This window comes from Pseudorca crassidens, chromosome 19 (assembly GCF_039906515.1).
Source record: "Pseudorca crassidens isolate mPseCra1 chromosome 19, mPseCra1.hap1, whole genome shotgun sequence".
Classification (NCBI taxonomy): domain Eukaryota; kingdom Metazoa; phylum Chordata; class Mammalia; order Artiodactyla; family Delphinidae; genus Pseudorca; species Pseudorca crassidens.
In genome coordinates this window covers 37,591,652-37,606,102 of record NC_090314.1, presented here as the reverse complement: position 1 = coordinate 37,606,102, position 14,451 = coordinate 37,591,652, and the positions used below count along the sequence as shown (strand labels likewise).

Here is a 14,451-nt window from a genome sequence, read left to right as displayed (position 1 = left end):
CAATCCCTCATCTCTATCAAACCAGAAGATGTTCTCTTCACAGAAGTCCAACCATGAGACAGAGGGTCTGTCTGGCTGCAGCTGTAAGCTCTTCCCAAGAACAGGGCCCCCAAGGCAGCAGCTTCATTGACCCTCCTGTACCCTGGCACCAGCCAGGTGTCTAGAAGGTCCACAGCAGGACCCAGTGTAGCCTATCAGAGGAAATCGGAGTGCAGAACGGAAGGCTCTAAGGATGCTAGAGACTGCCAGGTGCAGCTCGGCAATTTACACGTGAGGAAAGTCATCCCGGAGGAGAGGACGTACTTCCCTCAGGGCACACAGGTGGTCCCCTCTCTATACCCAGAGGTTTGCTCTGTCTCTTTCCATTTGATGGGAGCCCCAGAGTCAATATTCTTCCACATCCCAAGTGGGCTTGTGTCTCAGGCCTTGGTGATAGCCCTCCAGGAGGCGGGTGGGAGGTAAGGGCTGTTTCCTCTACATACAGATGGGGAAGCTGAGGCTCTGAGGGGCAAATGTCTCCAGGACCACATAATAACACTGACATCAATACCCGATGGAGGATTCTGGCTGTTGTCTATCCTCAACTGAGTATGAAAGAAAACTATGTTTTCAGAAGATACTTTCCTCCATCAAGCCCAGGTTCTGAAGCAGCCCTGCCCCCATTTTGCCCCACTTCCCCAACCACTGGGCCCACTGAGTGACCCTGCCCCACCCCTGTACCACCCTCCTGTAGCTCTGAAGAACCCCAGCCTCTCCAACTGGAGGAGGCTGGAAAGGATGGGCTTCTTGTCTAATGGGCCCCCCCTTGCCCAAAATATATTTCCCTCATGAAAAAAAGCATACTTTCAAAGCCTATTTGACAGCATGGAAAATTCAGGAGAAGTATTTGTAAGTTAAAAAAAAAATCAAGTTATCAAATATTGTGCAGAGTATAATCCTATTTATGTTTTGTTCTACGTGTAGCTTATGGCTATATTTGTGCATGCATAGAAGACTGGAAGGACGTACACCGAGATATTTATAGTGCTTTTGTTTCCTTCCTTAATATTCCAGTATTTTCCAAATTTTCTGCTGAGAACGTTTGAAGTGAATTTTGGAATTTGCCTTATTAGCTTCAATTTTTTAAAATATTGATACACCCTAAGCTTGCTGGCTCTGTGGTCTCATAAGCAGCAACAAAGAACAGATCACGTGTGTGTGTGTGTGTGTGTGTGTGTGTGTGTGTGTGTGTTTGGGGGTCCCAACTCCCCCACCCTCTCCCAGTGACTGCTATTCATCATAACCAGGACAATTAACCATCCCTTATTATTCACACGTCATGATTACTAATCACCCTTATTAATATCCATGCTTTGCAAAACCAGGAGGCAGCTTGGCTCAGAGGCTAGAACTCCACAGGAGTCCAATTCTGACCCCAGGCACGTCCCTTCCTGCTCTGTGCCTTCACCTCTCCCTGAATTGGGATGATCTGCCCCTTCCTCATCCCTCTGCAGTGACCAATGCCCTCTGCTTCCCTCCTTTGCCAGCTCAAAAGAGCCTTACACCCTGGGAGGGCCATCTAAGTTCCCAAACCCATTCACCACCTGAACCACCGACATCCCTTTCACTGGAACTGAAATAAGGGTCTCTTCCTGTAGCCGATTCCACTTTCTCATACTACCTACTTTGTTCATAAAATGTATGCTCTACCCCAAACGTGTAGACGTGTTACGGCTAAAGCCTGAACTTTATGGTTCTACCACTTACCCATGCTCAGGCTGTAAGTCTCACTACCTGTTTGGGGAAATGCATTAGCAGTTCCGTGTTAATCCGGCTATTGATGACCTTGGCTATTTGGCTAACATTCAATTCCCCGGCCGATGTTTGAGGCAGATTTATTCTCCGGGTCACTTCAGCTCTTGGTTTTTGATGTGGTGGTGGCTACGTAGTGGTGAAGTAATCCAAACCGTGCCGTGTGTGCACATACGGAATTTACACTGCACCAGTATACCGGCTCCCAAAGGGGTGGTGTAACCTCTTCTGGGTGGAGGTGAATCTAAATCCACCACAAGAGGTGCCTGGATCCTTCTCTGCATCGATCATGCTCTGAGTCAAGATACCAAGGACTGACAACCAGTGCGACCCCAGCTAGGAGGCAGAGCCCGGGTGCCCCACCTGAGCCTAGTCATGGAACGTACTGGGGATGAAGGCGACAGTGCAAGTAATTTGAGCAAAATACTCACGGCAGCTGCATTTATTACAGTAAGAAATTAGACATCCCTCACATACCCAACAAACAAGGGAGTGACCAAACCAGGTGATGATGGGACACCATGTGGTCATTAAAATGACAAGACAGTGGGCTCCGCCACCCTGAAGATATCTGCATGAGTGGATGTTAGGTGAAAGCAGGAAATCCAGAGGGAGTGAGCCCTGCACCAGCGCAGGGGAGAACTGGGTTCAAATCCGACCTCATCGGTTAATGCTGTTCATAAGCCTCGGTTGTTGCATTCATAAAAGGTGATCAGCGCCCCTGCTCGTGGTGTCGTGGGAGGGTTAGATCAGGTCCCAAACCTCCAGACCTTTCAGGTAACAAAAAACGCCCCCGAAGGAAGTAAAAATCCAGAAAGAACTGACCAGAATGTGACCATTTAGAAATTAAAGTTCTTGGAATTCCCTGGTGGTCCAATGGTTAGGACTCCGCACTCTCACTGCCTAGGGCCCAGGTTCAATCCCTGGTCCCTGGCTGCGGAACTAAGATCCCACAAGCCTCACAGCATGGCCAAAAAAAAAAAAAAAAATTAAAGTTCTTTAGATCCTTTTTGGAGTAAGTCCATTTAAGAAAAAGCACAGAAAAAAAAAAATGAAAAAAGACAGGACATGGTTTGGGAGGAGGGGCTCTGGAGCTTTGAAGATTCCCTGTGGGGGACTGGAGGCCCATGAAGGATGGGCTGGGTTCTGGAAGAAAGGAGGGAGAGAGAAGTGTGGGCTCCCCACCCACCCCCTGGGCCCCCAAAGAGGACCAAAGCCACACTCAGTGGCTGGGCATGAGCAATCCCAAGCTCCGTCTAAAATGAGAAGGAACAAAAAATCATCTCCACCCCGTGTAGCTCTCAGGAAGCAGCACGGAGCCTAAGGAGCCACCTGGGAGACAAGGGAGAGAGAGGCAGAAGGAGGGAGGGAGCTAGAGCCAGAAGCAGGGAGAGAGAAGGGCCCAGCGCATCCTCCAGTAGCCCACGTTCTGCCTCCTGCCTGCTGTCCGTTAGGGAGAGGCTCTGCCAGCCTGCTCCAGAACAAGAAATAAAAGAGTAGCTCTGGGCTTCCCTGGTAGCGCAGTGGTTGAGAGTCTGCCTGCCAATGCAGGGGACGCGGGTTCGTGCCCCGGTCCGGGAGGATCCCACATACCGCGGAGCGGCTGGGCCCATGGGCCGTGGCTGCTGAGCCTGCGCGTCCGGAGCCAGTGCTCCACAACGGGAGAGGCCATGTCAGTGAGAGGCCCGCGTACCGCAAAAAAAAAAAAGCAGCTCTGCCAGCTGGCCACCGCCTCCCCCTCCTTCTTCCGTCTCTGCTGCCCAAACACCATCTCCTTCCTTGGGTATCCATTTGAAGAACGAAGAGGGTAGCAAGCCTGGTTTAAGGTAAATCACTCGACCTGCATATTTCTGGTAGAGAAACAGGGTCCTCCCTGATGTGTATCTGCCGTGGTGGCCCAAGGAAGAAATGTGGCCCTGGCCATCTCCAATGCTAGGCTGTCCCTCCGTATTATCTGAGGACAGCTTGGGGACCACCTGTTCCTCCCCCCATCTCCCTCCTGCACCACCTTCTTTCTTCAAGGAGTGGGAATGGGGTTAAAGACACAATGTGAAGCTGAAGGAGATGAGGACAAAGAAGGGAAACGGATGTTCTTCGGGAGACATGTTCCTTCACTGTTGTTTTTTAAGCCTCCATTCTGGAGGGAAAGGGGAAAAAAAAAGAGGTGGGTCACCTTGACGGAGCAGATTCCTCAAATGCAGGGATTTGACAGAACAGTTTAGTAAGTATCCGAATAATTCAGCCTCCTACTCTCTTCCCAAGGCATTCCACTTCTGTTTTAATAATCCAGGAACTGGGGACAACGTCCTTTCAGCTTCATCTCACTAGCCCTCTGCCCTAGGAAAGCAGCCTAATTTGCAGTTTGGTGGATGTGTCCCTAGCTTTTCAACCTCTAGGCCTCTGCCCACGCTAATTCCCTCCGCCAGGCACCCCTTCCTTCTCCACCAGCTGGAGTTTCATAGCACTTCCTCCTTCACAAGCCCAGGTAATCTCCCAACCAGAAAAGCCCTTTTTCTTCTCTGCCACCTCAGAAAGGAAACACACTCTGGGATTTTCCGCTGCTCACACCCGATCCCCCAACTGAATGGCATCTTGCTCGTTCCCCACGATGCCTTTCACCTAATTAATCAATCAATGAGCTAAGAAAAGTAATTGGGGCAGGGGGATGGGAAGCCACAAAATTGCCCAAATCCCAGTTAACTGACCCCATCAGCGAAGCTTGGATTCACAGTCTAAGGCACGTCACACAGGTTACCCCCTGAAAGTTGCATCTCCCCCTTACGGAGTAGATCCTACTGCCATCCCACCTTGCCCAGCAGGTAAAGGACTGGAACCCGGACTGGCTGACCCCAACATCCATGTTCTTCCTACTCTACCACACTGCCTCTTACAGCTCATTTCCTGGGGGAGAGGGAGCTGCCCCCAATCCTAATTCTCTCAGATGGGAGACTCCTCTCCCAGTTCTTTGCTTCTTCGGCCCCATCCAAGCTGAACCCTGACCAACTCCAGCACTCAGCCAGCTGTCGGGCAGGCAGGGTGGGCGGGGGTTCGGGAGCCCACAGCACTAACAGCACTAATGGAAGTGACCAGGCACCTTCTTATCGGCACAAGGAGCTGGGAGGTGCAAACATCAAGAACCTCTGGGATAGAGCCCCACGGTATTATTGATATGTACCCCTCGGTCATTCTATAGTTGGGCAGCAAGAATTAGGCCTGGAGGGAGAAGTTAGTGGGTGGAGGGGGAGGTTCACTCAGAAGAGGATGCTCACAGGGTGGGGAGACCTCAGCAGACAGGCCCGCCAGGCCCCAGCCCAGAGCTGGGGCGGGGAGAGGGGTTCATCCTAACTCAGTCTCTGAGATTTCTCTCTTGACTTCCCTAGGCCTTTGGAGAAATGCTGCAATTCTCAGCCTGGCCCTCATCTCTACATCTCCACCCCCACCTCAGTCCCAGCCCCAAGGCTCCAGGAACAGATGTCCTGACATGAACTGCCAGGTACCACGCAGCCATCTGATGGCTTACCTGAGCTCCGGTGGCCTGCAGGATAGATAGAGCACAAATGCTGGGGTCTCTGACACACCCACCCACATACACACACACACAGTTTAAACTGACCCTTCCGGGCTTCCCTGGTGGCACAGTGGTTGAGAATCTGCCTGCCAATGCAGGGGAGACAGGTTCGAGCCCTGGTCCAGGAAGATCCCACACACCGCGGAAGAACTAAGCCCGTGCGCCACAACTACTGAGCCTGCGCTCTAGAGCCCGTGAGCCACAACTACTGAGCCTTCATGCCACAACTACTGAAGCCTGCGTGCCCAGAGCCCGTGCTCCTCAGCAAGAGAAGCCACCACAATGAGAAGCCCGCGCACCACAACGAAGAGTAGCCCCGGCTCACCACAACTAGAGAAAGCCCACGTGAAGCAACAAAGACCCATAAATAATAAACAAACTGACCTTTCCCATGCATTATCTTAATTGGTTTAAACCTCACAACAGGGTCCTGGGAGGTGGGCAGAGCAGATGTTTTGAACCCATTTCTTAGATGAGGAAGGTTCAGGGAAGGGAAGGAATTGAATCCAGGTCACACTCTCCAGAGCTAGTGACCATGATAATACCGACAATCCCACAGTCGTTCGTGTTCATTCCGTGCCCGGCCTGGTGCTCAGCACTTTCCAGGCATCTGACGTTCACACAGTCCCATGGGGGAGATGTTATTATTATCCCCATCTCCTCGTTTCACAGATGATGAAACAGGCACTTAGAGATGTTAGGCATTTGGGGGAAGCCACTTGGAGCCAAGCCCCAAGCCGCCTGACTCCACGGACCCTCCCTGGGGTGGGTCCCCTGAATCCCTAGCACCTGTGACAGTGCGTGGCCCACGAAGGGCCACTGAACATTTGCAGCATGTTCATTGGCTGAATAAGTCCGCCCCCCACTGCCCTCGCCCTTGGCTTCTCCTCCAGGACCGTTCCTGCCCTCTCTCCTGGCTCCTTGCATGGCTCCAGCCAGACGGTGACGCATCTCCCCCAGGAGGTTAGGGTCACAGAACCCACAGGCCCCCCAGGGCGGCTGGGAAGTTGATCCGCCACCTCCCTCTCCACACCTACCAGCTTTCAGGGATTTGTGGTTTGATCCAATGGCTCCCCCTTGCCTCAGTTTCCCCACCTGTGCCAGAGCTGAGGAAAGGAGGCAACCAGACTACCCGAAAGGAGGCCCCTTTACTTCCTTCTGCCCCAAGGGGGTGCTGGGGATCCCCTTTCTCTCTAGATCCCACAGAGCCCCAGACACGCAGTGAGGGGCCTGCAAGGGGAGAGACACAGGACAGGTATGTGGAGCAGTCAGGCCCAGCTCTAAGGTGTGCATTCCTAAACAGGCAAGACGCTAACATCTGTGGGCAGGGGTCTCTCAGGGGTGGTCCCCCGAGGGGTAAGGTTTGAAGGCCCCTTTGGAACACTGCCAACTCCAGCTGCCTCCAACCCCAGGCGTTAATCAACCAACATCACTGAGAATTTACTGGGCCTTCAGACAAGGAAAGGATGCAAGATGCCACTCCTGCAAACCGACAGCCAAGAGGGACACCTCACCCGGGCACACTGAGCGCCTCTGTGTGCACAATCTCGTTTAAGCTTCCTAACAACTCTGAGAATCATGCCCATTTCACAAAGAATGAAGCAGAGGTCTCAGTGGCCTCTAGTCCCCCTAGTCCCATGGCTAGGACACAGCTAAACAGAGACCTTTGAATTCAAGGCCTTTGGCCTTGTGCCTGCATCTTGCCCTGGAGCAAAGCTGTTCCCTTGCCAACATCTCTCAAGGCTTCCTTTTTTTAAAAAAAAATATATAAAATTATTTATTTATTTATGGCTGTGTTGGGTCTTCGTTGCTGCTCATGGGCTTTCTCTAGTTGCAGAGAGCAGGGGCTACTCTTCATTGCAATGCGTGGGCTTTTCATCGCAGTGGCTTCTCTTGCTGCAGAGCAGGGCTCTAGGCACACAGGCTTCAGTAGTTGCAGCGCACGGGCTCAGTAGTTGTGGCGTACGGGCTTAGTTGCTCTGCGGCATGTGGGATCTTCCGGGACCAGGGCTCAAACCCGTGTCCCCTGCATTGGTCGGCGGATTCTCAACCACTGCACCACCAGGGATGTCCTCTCAAGTCTTCCTTTCATAGAGGCTGGAGGCCTTAAACATACTGCTTCCTCCCCAGCATCTTACCTGCCCTGGGCTCCAATGGCAGGTAAGGTGGGCAAACCCCACCTCCAGGTGGGCCCTGGGTTTAGAACCCTGGGCTTTAGTGGTCAATGACAGGACACCCAGCTCAGGGTCCCCCCTACACAGCTGGGCTCCTCCGGCCTCACCCCCTGACCTCCATCCCCACACAGCACCTCTGGTCTCTCTGTCCCTCCCACTGCCACTGTTCCAGTCTCTACCGCTTGGGGCCCCGTGCATGACCAGGAGTCACGAGTGGGAGGGACAATGCTCCTGACCCCGAGCCTGGCTTCTGACTTCTCCAGTGCCCCTCGCCTTAGCCCTAACACCGGCGTCAGGTCCAGTGTGACCTGTTTCCCCCTCCAAGTCACTCCTGCCAGGCCCTCAGGCCACAGCACAGCCAGGAGCTCCGAGGATTGACCGATGTCAGAGCGCCACCTAGTGTGCCCGGCGGGCGCCCTGGCCTCGGCCTGACCCTGCCCTGTCTATTCACTTTGTCTGGAGCAGGGGCTCTCATGGGGGCAGGGGTGAAGACCAGGAAGGGTCTCTACCCTGGGACTCATTTCCCAAGGGCCTCAAATCCAGCCTGCTGACATTCTGTCCTGTGACACTATTCCTCCGGTCACAGAGAGACCCCAGAACCTAGTGAGGACGGTCCCCCTCACAATTCCAAAGTTTGCCCCATCACAGGAGAGCACTGCCCACAAAACCCTGATCTGATAATTACCGTAAAGCTTTAAGTGAGCTTTCCAATAGCCTAATCACGTTGCATTATTTTGTGTTCATTGGTGAAAAGTACTAGCTACCATTTTGGTAACCCCTCTTTATTTTGAACAAGAGCGTCACATAATGAACAGTGTATGGAAACCGTGTTCCACCTCTCTCTCTCTCTCTCTCTCTCTCTCTCTCTGTCTCTGTCTCTGTCTCTGTCTCTCTCTCGCTGATAAAGTCGAACGAGCACTGAGCATGGGCAGGGAGGTCAGGCAAATTTGGGTTTGAAGCCTTGCTCCATACCAGCTGTGTGACCTTGAAAAATTCACTTAAACTTTCTGAGCCTTACTCTTCTCACCTGTGAAATGGGGTTGTAATGAGCACCGTGTGAGATGACAAACCTGAGGCATTCGCCAGCGTCAGCCACTTAACAGAGGCTCAGCACTGGCCAGTCTCGTCTTCCTCATCTCCCATGGGGACTCAGCACCTCGAGCTGGGTCCCCGCCGTTTTCTTGGTCTCAGAGCACGTGTCACAAGCATGTTGCATCTCTGTTTTCTGTGGATGTGTCCATCTCTGCAGCCCGGTGGCAAGCCAAGGGTGTGTATCGACCAGCAGCTGAACTGAATGTCCCCAGGCCAAACGGCCACACCTGTGAGGACAGCCCATTCTCCAGTCCAGGGGCAAGACCAACCCAGATTTCCAGCCCTGTCCAAACAAACATTTCCTCTCCCAGAGCCTCAGTCTTCTCCCCTGTGAAGTGGTACTGAAGCTCCTGGCTTGATAGGGAATAAAGAGGACATATTTGGAGGTACTTGTAAAGTGTGTAACACCCAGCAGGCCCTCCCTAAGTAGCATTTATTATGCTGATAGTTGGGAGGGCCGGTTGGTGTTCAAAGCTATGTCGAAGGAAAACAGAAAGAGCAGTGTCATCTCAATTCTGCAACAGAGACATCGGGGCAAGGAGGCTGAGGGCAAGCTAGGGAGGGTGAGAGATGCTTAAAACAGGAAAAATTAAAACCAAGTCAGGGTCTGGGCCAACAACTTATCTACAAATAAGGTGTCCCACAGGCCAAGGGTAACTGGGTCCGGGAGGCCTCTCTTTCCCCCAGGCTGGGAATGGGGAATGGGCCAAAGCAGGGTGGGGGACAAGGGGGCGAACAGCCTCTTTATTAACACAATTATTTTATTTGCTGAAAGGTAATCATCCTAAGTGAGGTCAACGGAGCCCTATCCCTTCCAGCAGCTGCAAGGGCTGGAGGTTCCTGAGGAAGGATGCCCCCAGACCTCTCTTCTCCCCCCAGAGAAGGGCTGAACGAGACCTGCAGGTGTTTGCTCTTCCCCCTCCCAGCTCCAGTGACAAACCAAGAGTCCCTGGGAGAACATCCCAGTGCAGGTTCGCGGGGGGTCCATCCTAGGGGAGAGGGGCCTCTGCGTCCATCATCTCTTTGCATCCCATAATAACCTTGCAAAGAAGTGACTAAGCATCTCCTGACCATTTCACAGATCGCTGTGGATCAGAGAGGCTAGTGACTTGTCCAAAGACACACAGCACTTGAGGATTTGGGGGCTGGAGTCAGAAGACTGAGGCACCATTTGCAGTTGCCTCAGAGACAGGGGCTGTGACATTGACAGGGAGGGATTGGACCAGAGTCTTGAATGATCAGAAAAACTGGTGTGGGGGAAAAGTTGCTAAACTAGAAATCGAAGACGTCTGGGTTTGAGTTCCAGTTCCCCCCTCACAGGTCACGTTACTCTCAGCAAATTTGCTCTGAGCCTCGGTTTATCCAAAGCGTTCTGCATCTGTGACTTGTCAGACTCTGAAAGATTAAGCAATGACCAAGACATGTTTCCCCATCTGTAAAATGGGCCAACAAAGGCCTGCCCTGGGGACCCAGGACGTCAGTGGTGCCTGGTAAACTTGTCCCAGTGTACAAATTAAGAAGCTAGTTCTGTCATTTTCATCCAACTCTCAAAGGGTGTTAGCTCTGCAGAGAAGGGCACAAAACACGCCCTGCCCCCAAATCCTCCAGCCCTGAAGTCCAGGAGACAGCACAGCAGAGGTAGGCCCAAGGAGGGGTACAGCCAGGGCGGGAGTGGCATGGGTGGGGGCGGGGGTCCATTTGGCTTGTGCCCACGGCGTCTATTGCCCCCTGGTGGAGGAGTCTGACACAGCTACAAGGGACAACTCTGCAACCAGAAGGAATTCAGATGGGGGTGGGGAAGGGACAGACAGGTTCAAAGGGAGCATCTGGGCAGGATTTGTGGGGGCCAGGGGCAGTGAGACTCGAGCTGGGTCTCCCAGAAGGTGGACCCGGGGATGGGAGCAGGAAGGAAGACATTTCAGGTAGTGGAAACCGCCCGCAGTAAAAGCCTTCAGACTGTCAGGTGCCACAGGGGCTTGGGGGAGAGGGTTTGGGTAGGGGGAAGGGGTAGAGCAAAGGGACTTCAAGGGGCCCAAGAGGACGTGGGAACCAGCCTGGGGCAGATTGTGGATAGCTTTGACCTTGAGGCTAGGAAGTCTGCACTTTCTCCTGGAGGCAAGGAGGCGCCATTGAAGGTTTCTGAGCCAGGACAGGAAAGATCTGATTTGCATTTTAGGCTTATCATTTGGACAGGAAGTGGAGGCAAGAAGGCTCTGGGAGCCACCTCCTTCCATTAACAAAAGTTAACACCTCATGGCCTGACTGGAGACCTTACAAGCCCTTTTTTAACCACTGCACACGGGCCTCAAGCTGCGTGGGTTTCCTGCCTGGAGGCAGGTGCTGGGGAGGGTGAAGCTCCAGGATCTGCTTCCCACTCTGGCCTCCTTCAGCCAGGGCCCCAACATTGACTGAAGAGCTATGTAAGTCCCCTGAAAGATGAAGGGGGGCAGGGAGGGAGCCCCCTTTACTGAGGGTCTGCTCAGCTCCTTACCTTTTACCCCAGGTCCTCGTGACCGTGGGGCAAGTGCCCTGAAGTAATTATCTCTGCTCCAAAGAAGGAAACCAAGACCTGTCCTAGTTAGGAACAGCCCAGGACCCCCAGGGCCGGGACACAAGCCCAGGTGGGTCTGACCTCAAAACTCCTCAGACCACAAGCAGGAAGAGAAACCAAGGCCTCAAGGAAGCAAGGCCCCCTACTCCCGGAAGGAGGACCACTCTGGCCCAGCTACCACGGGGAGGCATTCTCAAGACCCCTGTCCCCCTCCTGCACACCCCCCAGTCCCTCCACCAGCCACGTCAGGATCCCAGCCTCCCATGGACACACGCTCACACACATTCATGCTGAGTTCTGGCGTATCGAAGACATTCACAAAGAATGTCACAGTTCCCCCAACTTCCCGGTTTAGATGCGCCAACCTCGTCTGAGGCTACGATCGGAGTCCCTGTCCTGTGCCAGATGACATTGATAAAGGCAGGAAACAGCAGAGGGGCCGCCCAGGGTGGGGTCCATGCCCCACCAGCCCTGGGGGACCCCGAGTGGGGGACCTGGCAGACAGGAGAACTTCTGAGGAAAGGGTGGGCCCCCGAAGGGGGACAAGGACAGCAGGTCTCAGAGAGGCATCTGGGCAGGAAACAGACTCAGAGGCAAGGAGAGAGGCAGAGAGGAAGCAGACAATTCTAGTTCATAGCTGAGCCTGGCAGCAATGCCCAGGGCGCTGGCCACACTCCAGCCGGGTAAGAGCGCCAGCTCGGGCCTAAATTTTAATCAGTGGATCTAAGCCTTGGCCACAGTCAGCGGCAAGGAAGATTAGCAGACACCTGGGAGGGAAGGAGGAGGGTGCACATGGAATCTATCTGGGGGGAGGGGGGGCTCAGCACCCCTTCCCACTCCCTCAATCTCAACAAGCCTCAAGTGAGACACCAAGAAGAACTTACCAACCAGTGAGACCCAAGGATGCCTGAGCAGGGGAGGCTCAGAGCGTTCAGGTCGTCCTTAGCTGAGGAGAGAGGTCTCAGCAGAGGAGCTCCAGTGTCCCCATTGTCCCCTTCAGGCCAGGCTGTTCCAGGGGTGGAGAACACATTCCCGCCCCCCAAGTGCTCTGGAGACAGGGTGGAAAGTAGGAGGCGACAAAGGGAATCAGCTGCCCAGCATAACTTATTAGCATCTAGGTGAGATTAATCAAGCCCAGAAACCTCGAGCACACCCCTAATTAGTTGCTACTGATAACTATATTTGTCATGCTCTCCAATTATTCCACTGTAAATTTCAGAGTTTAATTGCACCTTGTTCTTCATCGAAGTGTCACTGTTTGCACATGCTCCCCTAATTCTTTAGCAAATTTGACAAAATTCAGCATTAAATATAGATTATCTTTAGATTTCCATAATTAACACAACCAAACTGTCTTGGGCCTAAATATTTCTCCCAGCACCATAAATCTGGCCTGTCCCCGGAACCTGGAGAGCCGCTCCCAGCTCTCCCGGCAGAGGCCGTGGTGAGAACACACATGCACATCTGCGAATTCACGTGACATGCCTGTGCAGGGCTGGGGCAGAGGTGGCGGGCGAGGCTTCATTGAGGGCACACACCCAGGGCACGTTCCACCCCCAAATGCTTAGGAGGCCCCATCGAGGCTGCTCGCTGGGGCTTCTCAGCTTTGTCCCAGGGCTTAGAAGGCCAGTCCAGCACCACGGCTGACTTCTGCCCCTAGCAGGTGGGCTAGAGGCCAATGGCCCAGCCTACAGTCAGGCCATAAGCCACTTCACCCCACGAAGGCCAAAGGGCCCCTGGGTGACCTTTACCCCCATTGAGGCCATCCTTGACGTTGGATGTTGCGCTAGGAACATGGCCCCGGCAGACAGAAATGCCCTCTGTGCCCACCCTCTCCCTGGCACCCTCCCTGCCCAACCTTCTCTCCTAATCCACTCTCTCCAGACTCACCAGGTGCATATATGTCCATTCAACTCTAAACATTTACCTGGGGCTCTTAGTTCAGGGGGAAGGGAGGGGAGGGAAGAATTCATGCACCGCCCTCTAACATCAGGCTGTGAATCTTTTCTACCAGCCCCCCAAACCGCAAATCTAACACCCCAACAAAGCCAGCAAGGTGTCCCATTTCCAAGATGACAAAGGGGCAGCAGGGGTGGGTAGGAGAGGACAGGGAAGCCTATGCCCGATTCAGAGCCCTCCCGGCCCTTGGCCCCTTGGAGGACCTAGATCCATATCCTGGGTTTACCCCAAGTCAAGTCCCTTCCCCAGGCTGCCTGGTTCATGGGCAGCAGAGCATCAGGAGTTCAACTGCCAGCCAAGCTCATATCCCCTGCTGCAGCCACACACACACACACACACACACACACACACAGATATATACACAGATACAGAGACAAATGGACACAAAGATGCACAGACACACACCACCGACACCCAGGGACACACACAGACACCCAACATCACACACTGACACACAAAGACGGACATACACAAACAGAAACACACACCCCTCTGCCCCAGCCTTGTAGGAAGATGGGGGCAGCCAGACAGAGAAATGACTCCCTCCCCAGAAATCAGTGGCATATCCAGAACCTCGCTGTGCTGAAGGGCAAAAGCGGGCTGGGGGCTCTGGCGGACAGCTCTCCAGTCCTCTCACCCGCTTAAGAATCCTCAAAGTGTACTAGCAGCAAATTTGCAGGAAAATCAATGGCCTTTAATGAGATTTGATTTTTTGCCCCAATGGCGGGTGCTGGGCTGGGGGTTACATGGGGGCTCTCTGGGTACAACATACAAGGAGATGGGCCCAGGCACAGCTTGCAGGGCTGGGAGGGACCAGGCAACCAGCCCTGAGGAGGCTCCAGGGCCAGTAGCCATCAGGACAGGCATTGACAGAGGACCAACAGAGGGGAGATGAGGCTGCCATCCAGCCCCACCCAACCAGGCTGAGTGGGCCCCCGGGCCGGCTTGGGCGTCTCCAATGGCCAGGCTGGGTTCTGGATCTGGATCCAGGAGTGTGGATTCCCAGCCTCAGAAGGAATGAGGGGCCGAGGTCCTCCCAGGTCAGAGGGGCTGGCCAAGGCCAAGAACAGTGGGAAGCAGCACCGGAGGGTGGTGGTCGTACAGCCCACTCAAGGTCATTGGCTTTGGAGGGTGGTGAAAGGCAATTACGGAGCACCAGCCAGCCTCCAGGCACTTATCGTCATTCTGCAGAAAACCCTGCAAGAGAGGCAATGGCCCCTTGCTCAGCTGAGGAAAGTGAGGATCAGAGAAGTTAAAGAAATTGTCCACAGCCACCCAGGCTGCAAGTGCCCAAGGCAGCACCGGACCAAGGTCTG

The 14,451-nt window shown here is 53.7% G+C and overlaps 1 long non-coding RNA gene across 1 annotated transcript in view; it reads right to left on the bottom strand.

Moving 5' to 3' along the window:
- LOC137211927 (uncharacterized) overlaps positions 1-12,215 on the bottom strand; it is a 56,563-nt gene extending 44,348 nt beyond the window's left edge. Inside the window, exon 1 of the long non-coding RNA XR_010937280.1 lies at positions 12,061-12,215. This is a non-coding gene — a long non-coding RNA (uncharacterized lncRNA). The remainder of the gene's footprint in view (positions 1-12,060) is intronic.
- Positions 12,216-14,451: the final 2,236 nt, after the last annotated feature.